Here is a 13,285-nt window from a genome sequence, read left to right as displayed (position 1 = left end):
AGGTATTTCGGTTCACCACATTGCATGGTATTTACTCTGAACTTTTGTCCTTCCAGAACTTTCTTTCATGTGAGACCAAAGACGGCTCCCAAAAGAGGGGCTCTCCACCATGCTCCCCTTTCACTGCTCCTGTCCACTAAACCAGCATGGGCAGGGTTCATTTAATCAAGAAAAGACAAATGCAGCTTGGAAAAACCTGGAATTCGTCACCTTCCCGTCCCCTCCCTGCATATCTTCTGGGTGGATCTGTTAGCAGCTGGAAGCCAGCACTTCAGAGTCTCCCCAAAGGCAGCAGCTGAAGGGCAGCTAAAGGGTGCCAGACATTTGCTGCCTTTTGCTGAGGTTTGCGATGCCCCGTTACTATTCTTCAACAAATATATTATCTCTAACTGTCCATGAAATGTCTGTGAATTGACTGTATAGCCTCTGTTCATTTAATGTAACCATGTATTGTCATCATAACTCTGTGCCCAGGACATACTTGAAAACGAGAGGTAACTCTCAATGTATTACTTCCTGGTAAAACATTTTATAAATAAAATATACAATAAAAAGAGAAAGTAGTGCATCATCACATTTGTAAGTCAGTCCTACTGCCACTTTCCCAGCAGATGGTGCTATAGTTGTTTCGTACAAAGAAGCATGGCAAGTACAGCTCAGAGTGATTAATTAATGAGAGAGGGGGACAGAAGGAAGCAATGTGAAGCTGGAGCTACTGTATTATGTACTGTGGAGCATTTTACCACTTCTTCACTCTCCTACCTTGTTTGCTTACTTATCACCTAAGAAGAAATGCATGACACGGCATTTATAAAATACATGCTGACATCATCTGACACAGATGCCAAAGAATTGAGCGTGATGTCACTGACCAGCAGTGTCAGTAGCGTTTGCAGACATCAGGTCATAGACATGAACCACTTGTTGACTCCTATTGAATAAGCTGGGAAGCTGCCTTGCATGTGTAGAAGCAGAAGAACATGTCAGTGCCACTCATTTCAATTAAGCTGAATGCTTTGTCAGCACATAGAAGATCGCTTCACATGAGATTGAATAGAGGCCCTGGTAAGAAGTATAAGCCTTTTTTGGCTCCTATGCACAATGTTGTGCCACTGAAGAGTTTAACTCCATTAAAATTATTTGAACGTCGGCTTTACAGCAAAGACAAAGACCTCCGTTTAATGTCATTCGTCAGAATTATTCCATTCAGATGCATTGCTTTGTAAAGAACTCCAAATGTCAGGCATTGTTTGTTCCTGTACTTTTTAAATTAGAGTGAAACACTGAATCATGTGTGCATGTAGGTCAGTGCTTGCATCTCTATTTAAATGTGTTTGCCAAGGTAAAGGTTTATGGAAATATCAACATGAGAATTATCACATTTCTTATCAACACAGTCTTGCTTGAAGCTCATTTGGAAGACAATTTTTTAAATGTTTGTAATATAGCCATTTTAATAAAAATACAAACATAATAAGTATGAAAGGCATCATAAAGCGAATCAACAAAACAGCCACAGTGCAATCTGCATGTGAACATGGGGCACTCATTTTTATTAAATAAACTAAGTTAAACTTGAGTTAATATCACTACCGTTAAAAAAATAAATAATGGTTACACATTACAATTTATGAAGTATCGTAGTATTTACCAGAATCGAGGTTAACAATGCATTGCAAAGGAATGCCTACAAGCACCTAAGGACTTAAGCACTACCTAAACATTCTACCACTGCAATACCTACTTCCATTGCATACCGAAGATGCTAGTAAGGCTTTGCATGCAAAGCAAGGGGGTATGCAAGGGAGATAGGTAGTGTTGTGGCAGGAATATATATAGCCCTTGGTAGACTTTAGTGGCCATCTAGTCATGGGCTGCCCATGAGCCATGACTAGCCTCCTGCTAAAGGTGTAATATATTAAAAAGTTATTCAATATTTAGGTTATATATTTTTATCATCTATTACAGGTTGGTTTAGTTTATCTTGTGTATATATATATATATATATATATATATATATATATATATATATATATATACTGTATACACACACATCCTGGGGTAGGTGATAAAAATGGGTGTAATTTTTCGGTGGTAAGACCCGATGTCTGCACATATCACAATTTAGTCAATAGCACGTTGGTGCTCATGAATAATTGATTTTCTGTTAAATCCTCAATTGCATGCTTATTTGCGTTAACACTACAGCCATAATATCACTGCTGTAAAATCCATGTTATTACTTGTTTACCATGTGCTATAGAGATTTAATGAATAGGCGTTAAATACCGCCAATGCCAATTTTATAATTGATTGCAGTTTAATGAATTTACGCCTTCGTATCATTGCGTTTCACGCACACAAATTAGGATGATCTTGTGAAAATGTTTATTTGATCATTTTTTGTGTCCACTGTGAACATACAGTACCTATAGCACAGTGTCCATAAATGTAAAAGAATTGTATGAGCGCACTCACTATATCATGGAGCCAGCTGCCCGAGTGCACCATTGAATAATGTTGATGGAAGAAATCGCAGGCACTAGCGGGTCTTGCAGAGAGAGGAGACAGTTATTTATTCAGTGGATCCACTAAATAAATAACTGTTTGTTACTTTCCAAAACCCGTGAGTGCCTGCTACGTCTTCCAGGATCCATCAATCAGTACATAGGATCAACATTTCAAGAGGCACTTTGGATTTTATTTAAAGCTCCACATATGAAGGATGATGGTCTGTATAGAATGAATCCTATACAACATGCATGTGTCTATGGATAATACTTTGTGAACAATATGGTGAAATAATTAGGCGCTCCTACACATTCAAATCGTGACGTGTTATATTCAAGTGACAATATTATATTACAGTGATACTTAAATTTCATCTGTGACTTTATAAAATATATCGTGTGACAAGTGCATAGTGAAAAAGGCGAAGTACTTGGTACGAAACGCTTAGAGGTCACGACAGGTCATCCTGCGCGTGTATGCTGGTAAACTGAGACGGAGCCTGTAGGAGACAGCAGCGGTTTTATCCATCTCCGCGGTGCCGAGATCCGGATCCTGTGCAGACACCGCGAGTCTGCTGACTGTCTCAGTGTGAGTGTCCGTTTCCCCTTGCCAGTGCCCAACCCTATGGCGGTTTCTATACAAATCTGTTGATAGGTTGTTTTCATGTTTGTTTTTTTCTTTCATGTTTTTTATATAAATTTCACTGTATTTGTATACTGTGCAGCTTAGGGTTTAGTCACCATTAGGTGTTCTCCTTGGTAGTACTTAGCCGTCCAGCTGCACAGCTGTTCTGAGGTGGGGTTGGATCCCCTCAGTTTTGTGTATTTTTAATAAATTACCTTCCACTAATCCCTGGTGCGCATTTGTGCATTTTTAATTATCTTGCATAGTGAAAAAATATATAAATATGATTGCAACTCCCTGCTCAAACCAACTGGTAGGAATTGTCCTCGTTGGTCCCTGTGGATTCAAGATTTCTTCCAAAATCCAGGGGGAGCATGGGAACATGCAAAGAAAAAAGGGAACAAAACTAAGTGCAGATACTTTCAATTCTGTGACTTAATATTGGATCTTGGCTTTTGACTGTTCACCTGGGCTCCCCGGCGTCTCTCCAGGTGTCTCCTCTGCGCCTCTCCAGCTGATCGTATTGTTCTCCAGCTGCACCGGCATCTCCCTGGGTCCCGATACATCACTTCCGGTATTACCACCGTCACATCCGGTCGCGGATTTACTGCTGGGTAACGCGTCTTACTACTAAGAGTGTCTGAGGGGCTAACACTCTACTCGTTTCGCTTCTACCAGCTTCGTCAGGAGATCCTCCTCAATTGTTTTTCATTCGTTCACCCTAATTTTAGGTCACATAACAGGTGATAACACAAAGGCCTATATCAGGCTTATCCCATTAGCTGGCTAACATTGCGTTAGCTATATGCTAATGAGGGCCCTAACGAACTTGTTTTTTAATCAGTGGCTCAGTCTTCAACTGAGCCACTGATTGAGCAATCTGTGATGAAGCAGGGATATCCTAAAAACCTGACCTGTTGCTAGCTTTTGAAGACTGGTGTTGGCTACCCCTGGTGTATATCTCCAGCCCATTAACTAGAAGGAGCTTGAATGTGTCTTCTGATGCTGGAAGGTTTTTGTGGCAAAATACTGCTTAGTAAATATGGGCCAATGTATCTGCTTCTTTTCTTTATTTCTCTGCATTAATCACCCTACTAAGTGGCTGTTAAATCAAACAATGTGAGAGGTATCCTTTGGCTGCCTTATATACACGAGGCACATATGAATATATTTTTTTATGTAGCGCTGATAATGAATTGCTTTTCAGAGTAACTTACAATCTAATTGTCATGCCTGAAACACATGGAGATAATATATAAAATAAAAAACGAATAGATGATACCGTTCTGTGGCTAATTAAATGCTTTTATTTGTGCGTGCTTTCGAGATACACTGATCTCTTCTTCCGGCGGTGTTACAATGAATAAAGCAAGCAATGTTTAACTTAAAAACAGTGCATCTTGGAATGTTATCCGTGACTGAAACCTATCCCTACACACATATATATATATACAGTGGTTGACAAATCACCAAAAAATCTACTCGCCACACAAAAAAATCTACTCGCCACCTAGTACCAAACGTGTGCTGCTTGGGCCAATATTTATTCGCCCGGGGGTTAAATCCACTCGCCCGAGGCGAGCAAATGTATAGGTTTGTCGAACACTGTATATATATATATATATATATACATATATATATATATATATATATATATATATATATATATATATATATGCAAATGTAAATACAACTGTATGCTCATCTGCATGTCTTAGGCAGGTCTGCAACCCCACCTTTCACCATTATCACCCAGCACACAGCACTTCCACTGCAGCAAGGGATTCTGGGAGATGACATGCAAATGAGCACTCAGTGCCACTTTTTGCTTCAAAAACCATTTTTAACATGGTTCCATATATATATTCCAAGTTCACCAGATCATACCTGGCAAAAAGAGACAGCACACTAAAAGTAAGAAAAAATAGGAAGAAGAAGGTCCCATCCTGAGGACCCGAAACGGTGTTTGGTTGCGGTGCCTATGTTTTAATACATACTATTTTTTCTTACTTTTAGTGTGCTGTCTCTTTTTGCCAGGTATGATCTGGTGAACTTGGAATATTGATATTATATGGGACTAGCATCTGCCCTTAGGGACATTATGGTGTTGTGCATTGCTGGACTGATATATATATATATATATATATATTGTTTTGATATATGCAGCCTTTGATTACCTCTATTGAAAACGAATTACCTAAGCTGCCGATCGATTCCTTCTCCTGTGATCGATCAGCAAAGATCCTGCTGTGCATGGTTCACTAAATGGCTACCTTTGAGTTAAAGGAATGTTTCAGTCAGTGTAACTCAGCAGCTACAATGTATTCTTATATTACTAAGTTACATTATCTATTACTACAGGTTTCAGCTCAAAATGCTGGGACTATTGGCAACAAATTATTATAAAACAGGAAAGAGTTGCAAAGATCGTGTACTTCTGGGAATGTGTTTTAAAACATGCAATAGAAATCAAAGGATGCTCAATGTATTAAAACACATTAAAAATGACATTGAGTTGAACAAAATTTAAAAAAAGTTGTATTATCTAATGCTACAAAACGGATTTATTAAAAAAACAAAACACATGTAGGATATTGCATGGATTGCTCAAATGCTAGAGAAGAAGGTACTGCATGCTGAGGTATGGTTTGAATAACTGTTTGCATAGTATTGTTGTGCTTGGAAAAAGCTGCTTTATACATGGTCCTATTATCTCTGAACAGCAGCATATACAATGCATCAATATCGTTTGTGTGAGTTTTAAAACAGTTACTTATTCTGCAAGTTAGTTATAGTTAAATAGGGCTGTGTAGTTGTGCTGCTTTAAATACTGTATGTGTTAATGTATATACACAGATCATAAAAGGTATGATCTAAAACGTTAGAAAAACAGCATGTGAGACCATTTTGTCCTGCAGGCTCCATGCAGCCTGTGTACATGTGCAATTTTGACTCTGCAATTTACATGTATTTTCCACCAGATGGTTAATAACAAAACACCACACAGTGTTCTCCTATGAAACATTACATATGTCTTTAGCATCTTCCACACAGTGCAAATCTCCCTCAGTGGAGGTGTGCTAGATTAATTAAGTAAAGAGATATTTATAAGCAGGGATATGAATGAACAAAGATAAAAATGAGGCTTCTGCTTCATGGTAGATACACCCAATTAATCAAAATCTTCCAGAGTGATTGTCACTTGTTATTCATGTATGCGGCATTCTGCTGCTGTGGTACGTTCCCCAGGAGGCTCAGGAGTTTGCTGTTACATCTGGCACAAAGCTAGCCATGATGTGCAATGACTGATTTACCCCTGAAAGAGCCTACTGTACATGCAGATACCCCAGCATTGAAGTAGTTAATGATATCATTATGTCCTTCTAACAGTAAATAAACATCAATTAGAAAACAATTAATCTCCCTTATTTCAGTGAAAAAAATAATAATTGCTCTTTTTTTGTTGTGGTTGCAATTTGCTGGTTTTAAAAACACTCTGGGGCAGATCTACAAAGCTCTGTTAAACCAGGGCAAATAATGTGATGTTAGCTTCCCTGAGCTTAACGGAGATCCACAAATCGAATTTTATGCAAAAACAACGTCCGCTAGGGCCCTCATTAGCATATAGCTAATGCAGTGTTAGCCAGCTAATGTCGGGATAAACACCCGGGCGCCAACTACCTGTAACGCTACCATATTCTAAGGAAGAAGCCAGGTATATATTACAATGCAATGCATACGTGGCACCTGCCTTCCCCCCCCCCCCAAATAATTCATTAACTCTCCAGGGATGTCAGCAGTCTAGCACTGTGAGTAAACTCTAATTGCCATTCTTTTCTTCTTTAAACATAGGGGCCTATGGATTAGGATTTTACTTAAAAAAAAAGTTGTGTGTTAAAATTCCACTGCTAAAAAGTAGGGTAAACCTTCCTAAAATGTGCATCGTACAGTAGGTATGAAGACAACATGACACATAATTTGTTGTTTGAAAATATTTTTGATGCACCCCTCATAGTGAATTGATATGATATTGATGTGAATTGATTGATATAATTTAAAATAAAACAGAATTGTATCTTTTTTATTCATAACCATCATTAGTAAATGAATACATGTTGTATCTTTTATGTAATGAAACATCCGTGCTGCGTCAAATACATTTTTTGATTGCTAAATAGCAACTTCATTCTGCTCTAACACTATAAAGTTTTTCCAGGGGTTGTGCCAAGTCGAACATGGCAGATGACTTTTATGCACTTTTAATTGATTTTGTGAAAATGTTAAATGTTATTTTTTAGTACTTACCATTAACATCTGTACGCCAAGCGCAGTAAATTTCTGTGCAACAAAAATATCTAATTTTTGATGCAGCTGACACAGACGGAGAAATTTGAGGGTAGTACAAACGCACACACAAGCACAGTTCAAATTCAGTTTGACATGTGCAAATGTTGGGCCCAAAATGGGTTTTGCGGCGCTTAGTACATAGGTCCCATAGTGTGTTACATTTATCCTGTCAGTAAAATCACAAAGCATTTTCCTGACATGTAAATATCACTTCCTCACAGGAATGGATGATAGTGATAATAAGTCTGTTAATGATTGAACATTTGCTAAGCTTGTATAGTTTTGAGCTTTGACTAAGGGAAGTCAGGTGTCTTCCGATACCAAGTTTTGACTTATCAAATAGCACCATGTAGGAGATGTGTGCAGAGGTGAAAACAGGAGACAGATCGGTGAAAACCAAATATAGGCTTTATTTCGGCAAAATGCCATAAACAAAATCATAGGCTTTTCCTCGGTCCAGATGCAGCAAAAAAATAAGGTTAGAGTTCTCCTGACACATCGCCTAACTATTGTACAGTAAGTACACATTATTAAATATAGTCTATGACATGCAAAATCTCTTTTACTTATGTGACAAATTCTAATCAATTACTGCAGTAGCTACAATAGTGGCTTAGAAGTTTTTGTCACGACAAGTATTTTTAGTCTTTAAAAAAGGTATAGTCAGTGCAGTTTCTCACTACTTGTAACAAATAACATTAGGAACAATTCTTTTTTTTTTCACAAACACAAACTCCATCAGTAAAGCAAAAATAAACTTGTTGATGTACACAGTACTTTTTGTTCTCCTTGTATTAGATTATTCATGAGTCACTAGACATGCTGTGAGTAGGTGTTAGGAAGCAGCACAGTGCAATTCATTTACTGAAGAAAAACAAAAATTCAGTGTACTGCTAAACTCATTCCATGAACAATCAGCAAACACATTGTTGGAGAAAACAAAACCCCGGGAAACATATGTTTAATTTGTTTTACTCTTTTGAAAAGGTAACGGGCATATGTGCTACCTACAGATAGCTGTTTAATACAGCTAAAATTAAAAAAAAAAGTTTGTTATGCTTCATATAAGGAATAAGTCCTAGAATTCAGGAAAATTGTTTTGTAATCAAAAAATGTATATCTTTCAGCCTTGATCTCCCATTCTGCAAAACACCCCAACCCTAAAAAGAATGTGAATAATCGTTTGATACCAAAAAGACTGTCGCTATTTATAATTGCCAAAAAGAATGGGGGCGCAAAAGAAGAAAAGATAATCACTAGACTGCAAAAGTATACAATTTATAAGAACATATATTAAAAAGTACAAGACTTACAATATAAAAAAAAGATCATGTGGATCCAAGTACACCAGGCAGGCAAAAGAGACAACAGGACGTCCGCAGTCCAGGCATAAACCCTCTCCGGATCGCAGATGGTGAGTGCTAGGGGAAGTCCCAGATCGGCATCTCCGTGTGAAAGTTCCTGTAATGGTGTAGGCACTGCTGGACGTATCGCGTTGTCCCGTCAATACCCAGCATGCAAATGGCACTCCTACGCGTTTCGTGTCACATGGGACACTTCGTCAGGGAGGAGCCATGAATGCCAACTAAGTACAGCCAGCTAACCAATAAAAAACGGTATACACTCGTCTGGGGGAGTGGTAAACTCAGCCTTCCAATTAGATACAAAAACCACACTAAACAAGGAACTACAAAGATAAACAACAAACATACAGATATACATAATTCAGTGATAAATATAAACATAATATAAGATAAGATAACCACATTAATAGCAAATCCATGAAGGATTTTAGAATCAATATCTTAGTGATAATATTAGTAATAAATCAATAATAATGGTATTAATAACTCATATGTATTATAACCACTTATAACATAGCCATAATAATAATAATTGTTAAACGCACAATGCAAAAACAACCATTTAGGTAAAATAATAATATGAAATAATAATATAAAAAATATAATATAAAAAATATAAAATAATAATACGATATCAACGTCAATAAACACAATTTTAATAATAATAGATTCCCATAATATAATAATGATACTTATTAATTAGATATAATCTACAGAAAAACAAGAAAGAAATGTCTGTTTTATAATACAGATCAATCCTATATGTGATGCATATCATGGTGTCTTCCCCTATTAAATCATTTAAAGCAGAATTATTATTTTGAAATTGACGTAAAGTCACAGTACTAGTGGTGATACTGCAAGTAACTGTTCATCCTAAAGATTAGCTGTCATGGACATAGTTAAAAACTAAATGGTACACATAAACTAAAAATATATAACTCTAACTAAAAATATCAGATTTATAAGTATGTGAAACTATTAAATCAATCAATCAGTGATTACCATACATATCCAGTGTTGGTAAATAAACCTATAATAACAGTAATATTTGTAATTATATGCATAATTGCTACGATAACTGATTTAGGTTTCACACAGTATCAGTGCTAAATGCAGTCATTTTGCAAATGAACAAGGCAGGTTAAGTTACACAAAAGGGAAATTAAATCTCTTTCTGAGCTGAACATGTATTTTGCTTATCCAGAAAGCCATTATAAAATAGAGGCAATTAACCTGCTGATATTTCGGTTTCTTCACGTCTTCTATGGCAGTCACTGATAATCCCAACTAGTAGGACAAGAACATCTTGAGACCGCTATATAAGGGGGCATTACCCAACCCAAGTCAGTTATCTTCTGTCAAAGCTCTCTTAAAAGGAAGCACAAAATATATTAATATGCAGAACATTAGAAGACTCAAGGGAGAGAAGTATCCTGCCATAGAGGACTTGAAGAAAGCAAAATATCGTAAAGTCAATTTCCTCTTTTCTTCTGCGTCCTCTTTGGCAGTCACTAATGGGATGTCCCAGAGCAATTTTGAGACTAAGAAGGGAGTACTGCTTTCCACAGCTTGAAAAACTACTTGAAGAACCCTCCTTCCAAATATTGCATCTGCAGATGGCTGAATATCTAGTCGGTAATGCTTAGCAAGTGTGTGTAATGAAGATAAGGCTGCTGCTTTACAAATTTCCTGGGCAGAGGCATGAGATTTTTCTGCCGGTGAAGTGGCAATGGCCCTGGTAGAGTGGGTCTTTAATCCGACAGAAGGTTTTGCTGTCCTATATGCCTCGCAAGTTACTGCCTTAATTCATCTAGATATTGAGGTAACTGAAGCTGCCTGACACTTTTTTGGTTCAAAAAGGACAAAGAACCTTGCGGCTTTCCTAATACTGTACAATCAATCCCTTGTTTATATGTTGTTGGAGCCCAAACTACATCCAGATTGTGCCACTGACGCTCTCTATCACAAGTAGGGTTCGGACAAAATGAGTGTACTACATTATCCTGATTGATATGAAAGTCTCCCATTACTTTAGTGTCAGGAATGCCCTTAATCTCTCTCACTCCCAGCCTGGGGTTCTGCCGGTCTACGACGGGACTGCTGTTTGCCTGTTGTTTCTGCAGATAACTTTCTAAAGGTGGCTGATTGCCTTACCACCAACACCTGTTTCTTAAGCCTTTATAAGACCTCCCCTTCCTGCGTCCTGTTGCCTGTTTATTGCAGTTCCCTTAGTAGCAAGCTCGCTGTCTCATTGTGTCATTTACTGTTGCTGTGTACCAGACGCCATTGGAACTTACTTTGTTGCTCTACTATTGTCCTGGTCGCTGCCCGTTTCCTGACCATCACTACCTACCTGCCACCTGCCTTTGATTACTGCCTGTCCACTAACCATCGCTACCTGCCTGCTGTCTTCCTTTAACCACTACCTGTCCACTAAACATTGCTACGTGCCTGCTAGCCTGTACCAGCTACTGGACTGCAGCCCTGCAGTTGCTCCCCTAGACAGAATAAACAGGCCCTATAATGGAGCCCACTGGATCAAGATCCGCTCTGGCTCAACAAGCTACACAAGCTGGACATCTGCCAGAAACGAAACCCAGGAATCCACGGAAAGCGACTACTCAACAGGTGGGCTGTGTTTTTTAGAACAGAGACCAGCAAGAGGTCATTGCAGAGGATTCGCAGGGCGTGGAGGAAACACCACCACGCAAGGTCCTTCCAGGAGAGGGATGCAGACCAGATCACAAGTTCACTGGTGATCATCATCTCTGACAAAACGTTGTCCTCCAGCCAGGTAGACGTACTGAATAAAGGATTATCCTTTGTGCCAACAAATATAACAGCCCGTTGAATTTGTTACAAGATATTTTTAAATTGTTCTTTCAGTGATTATGCTCTAACTTTTTATAAGCTTTATTTATGATTTATATTAATGATGTGTCTCCTCTTGCCTTTAATACCCCATGGAGACGCTGCTGTGTATGTCTGTATCGCTAAAGAGCCATTGCCCCGAGTTGTTGCTAGTTTCCCTGATCTCACCGTGATAACAGAGGACATTTAATGCTGATTGGTCTGCGCCTGCCCATTCTGATTTTCATAATACCTTGCTAAGACTTATGTACTATTTTTTTTCGCATTGAAACAACATAAGCCATCTTTTGACACTTAAAAAGTTTTGCCTCCATTAATAAACACACTCATAACTTCCATTCTCTAATACTTAGACACACGTGAGTCATATCAATAGATTCAGGCTATTCGGATGGATGTAACAAATCAAATTTTGAACGTCTTGCTCCTAAATTTGAGTGACAAATGGATATCTGTCCTTATCAGCTCTTACCCATGTAGTATGTGGTCTTATTGAATGTGTCTCCTTGCAATGATCACAGAACTCTTATTATGCACATTAAATGACGTCACATAATGTTTTCATTTTTAATAAAGTCCTCCAACTAAGAGTTGACCTGTGTGTCATCCCTCTCTGTGATGCACAAGGGGTGTCTCAGGAATATTAATTTTCTTTGAGGCTGACAGCTCAGGGGTCTGGTGATGACTTATTGCAGGGGGCGCACAACAGTTTTTAGGGGGGCGTGGCAGTTACAGAGGTCCCTTGTCATTCAGCGGGAGGCACCTGAAAACTCACTTACCAGGATTTGGTCCATGCGTCTCCATGGCGACGGGCATCAGCTTACACCGCGGGGTCATGTGATGTGACATCACATGACCCACAGCGTCATTTAATGCTGCATTCAAGGTAAGGGGGGGGGGTGTATTAAATATAATTGGAAATAATTTAAACTAAGACCTGGTTTGTTTTAGTTTTCATATCTTCTGATTTAAAAAAAATCTTACAGCATTTTTCCTAATGCACATATCACAGGCCCAGATCCATAAAGAGGTGCTAAGCTTTAGCACGTCTTTACTCCCATTCATAGGAGCTAAAGCTTTGCACCTTTGTATAGACCTGAATTAGTTCTCTGATGTGAAGGGGCATCCATCCATCTTATTCCTGGGATGGAAGAGACAAAATTAACAATAATCCTCTCTTCTTCAGAAACCCTACAACGGAAACACTTGCAACTTCAGAACTTAAAAAAATGATTTACATTACTTATGCTTGTCTGATTTTTTAAAAGTATAATTTACTAAGCTTTTAAGATTTAGCCTATAACTACAATTAGTTCATTGCACCTTTGTTGTTGCTTAGCTATACAAAAGATATTCCTGTTCAGTAGATGGTGGAGAGAATTGCAGCAGGCAGGTTTTATCTTGGTAACTGTAATCAGCATTACAGGAAACGTCATCAGCATAGTGCTACTTAGTCCTAAGTAAGTAAGAGCTACAGTAGTAGCAATCACTCTATTGAACCAATGTTACACTTACAGTATATTCTAGTGAAAATGTACTGATTACATATTCTTTTGAATTAGATA

This window comes from Ascaphus truei, chromosome 7 (assembly GCF_040206685.1).
Source record: "Ascaphus truei isolate aAscTru1 chromosome 7, aAscTru1.hap1, whole genome shotgun sequence".
Taxonomy (NCBI): Eukaryota; Metazoa; Chordata; class Amphibia; order Anura; family Ascaphidae; genus Ascaphus; species Ascaphus truei.
Note: the sequence above shows the minus strand (reverse complement) of the source record.